The 2,704-nt window shown below is 34.3% G+C and overlaps 1 non-coding gene across 1 annotated transcript; it reads right to left on the bottom strand.

Annotated features, from left to right (window-relative positions):
* Nucleotides 1-1,616: 1,616 nt before the first annotated feature.
* LOC112424489 (U6 spliceosomal RNA) lies at nt 1,617-1,720 on the bottom strand. The gene has a single exon (XR_003015239.1). It is a non-coding gene; the product is annotated as a U6 spliceosomal RNA (small nuclear RNA).
* Between the last annotated feature and the right edge of the window lie 984 nt (nt 1,721-2,704).

The raw sequence follows: 2,704 nt of genomic DNA, 5'->3' as shown, positions 1-2,704 counted from the left end.
TTTTGATATGTTGTGGTTCCCTCTTAATTTGTCTCAAGATAATTTTTGTTTCCCTTTTGATTTCTTCTTTGACCCATTGGTTGTTCAAGAGTGCATTACATAATTTCCACATATTGGTCAATGTTCTAAGATTCTTTGTTGTTTATTTCTAGTTTCATACCATTGTGGACAGAAAAAATACTAGACATGATTTTAATCTTATATTTTTAAGATTTGTTTTGTGTCCCAACAGATGATCTCTATCCTGGACAGTTTTTTCATGTGTGCTTGAAAAGAATGTGTACTCTGCCACTATTAGATGGAATGTTCTGTGTATGTCTGTTAGGCCCATTTAGCCTGTATCGTTAATTCAAGTCTGCTGCTTCCTTATATTTTATTTTTATTTTCATCATAATTTGGGTTTTTTTAATTTTTATGAATACATAGTAGGTGCATATATTTAAGGGATAAATGAAATGTTTTTATATAGGCACTTAAAGAATTGCACAATAATAACATCATGGAAGATGGGGTATCCATCCCCTCAAGCATTCTTTGTGTTACAAGCAATCCAATTATACTCTTTGAGTTATTTAATTAATTAATTTTTTGAGACAGAGTCTCACTCTGTTGCCTAGGCTGGAGTGCAGTGGTGCAATCTCAGCTCATTGCAACCTCCATCTCCTGGGTTCAAGTGATCCGCCTGCCTCAGCCTCCCGAGTAGCTGGGACTACAGGCGTATGCCACCATCCCCAGCTAATTTTTGTACTTTTAATAGAGACGGGATTTTGCCATGTTGGCCAGGCTGGTCTCAAACTCCTGACCTCAAGTGATGTGCCAGCCTCAGCCTCCCAAAGTGCTGAGATTACAGGCATGAGACACTGCACCTGGCATCTTTTAGTTATTTGATAATATACAATTAAATTATTATTGACTATAGTCACCCTATTGTGCTATATGACACTAGGCCTTATTTACTAATTTTAACTTTCATACCCATTAACCATACCCTCCTCCCACATATACAACACCCCGCGACTTCCCTTCTCAGCCTCTGGTAATCATCCTTCTACTATCTATCTTCATGGATTCAATTGTTTTGATTTTCAGATCTCACAAACAAGTGAGAACATGCAGAATATGTTTTTCTGTCCCTGGCTTGTTTCATTTAACATAATATCCTCTAGTTACATCTACGCTGTTGCAAATGAGTGAATCTCATTCTTTTTATGGCTGAATAGTACTCCATTGTGTATAAGTACCACATTTTCCTTATCCATTCATCTGTTGATGGACACTTAGGTCACTTCCAATTCTTGGCTACTGTGAACAGAGCTACAACAAACTTGGGAGTGCAGATATCTCTTCGATATCTTGATTTCCTTTTTTGGGGTATATACCCAGCAGTGGGATGACTGGATAGTACAATATCTCTATTTTTAGTATTTTAACGAACCTCTGAAATATTCTTCATAGTGGTTGTGGTAATTTACTTTCCCACCAATAGTGTACAGTGGTTCCCTTTTCTCCACATTCTTGACAGCATGTGTTATTGCCCATCTTTTGGGTATAATCCATTTTAACTGGAGTGAGATATTATTTCACTGTAGTTTTGATTTGCTTTGCTCTGATAATAAAAAAATATGAAATGCTTCACCAGTTTGCATGTCATCTTTGTGCAGGGTCCATGCTAATCTCTGTATCATTCCAATTTTAGTGTGTGTGCTGCCAAAGTGAGCACTGACATTTCCTTATGGATTTTCTGTCTGTATGATACATTCATTGTTGAAAGTGGGATGTTGACATCTGCTACTATTATTGTATTCTAACTATTGTCTATTTCTTCCTTTAGTTATGTTAATATTTTCTTGATATACTTAAGTGTTTTCCTGTTGGGTGTACATGTTTACCATTGTATCCTTTTAGTAAATTGATGCCTCCATCATTATATAATGACCTTCTTTGTCTCTTATGACAGTTTTTGATTTAAAGTCTATTTTGTATTATACAAGAATAGATACCCCTGCTCTCTTGGTTTTTATTTGTATGAAATATTTTTTTTCTATCCCTTTGCTATCATCCTATTTGTGTCCTTAAGACTAACATGAGTTGCTTGTAGGCAGTATGTTGTTGGAGCTTGCTTTTTAATCCATGTAATCACTCTGTGTCTTCTGATTAAATAATTTATTTGCATTTAATGTAATTATTGATGGTAAATAATTTATTATTGTCATTTGTAATTGTTTTCTGACTGTTTTGTAATGTCTTTGTTTCTTTCTTTCACTCTTGCTATCTTCCCTTATGATTTGTTGACATTTTGTGGTGGTATGCTTTCATTTCTTTCTGTCCTTTGTGTATCCACCAGAGTTTCTTTTTCTTTGTAATTAGCATAGGCCTTACATAAAACATCTTATAACATTCTGTTTAAAACTGATAACACCTTGATTTCAACTGCATTTAAAGCTCTTCAGTTTTTCTTCTCCCTCACACATTTTATGCTATCGATGTCCCACTTTGCATCTTTTTATATTGTGTATCCATTAAAAATTATTGGAACTATAGTTAGTTTTAAAACTTTGACCTTTTAACTTTTATTCTAGAGTTAAAAGTGACTTACATATCATCATTACAGCATCAGAATATTCTGATTTTAACTATATATTTACCTTTACCAGTAAATTTGCCACTTTCATGTGTTTCATGTTGTTACTTAGCAAACTTTCCT

Source organism: Macaca nemestrina, chromosome 12 (genome assembly GCF_043159975.1).
Source record: "Macaca nemestrina isolate mMacNem1 chromosome 12, mMacNem.hap1, whole genome shotgun sequence".
NCBI classification, from domain to species: domain Eukaryota; kingdom Metazoa; phylum Chordata; class Mammalia; order Primates; family Cercopithecidae; genus Macaca; species Macaca nemestrina.
The sequence above is the reverse complement of the archived record's forward strand: the minus strand, read 5'-3'. Positions and strand labels throughout refer to the sequence as shown.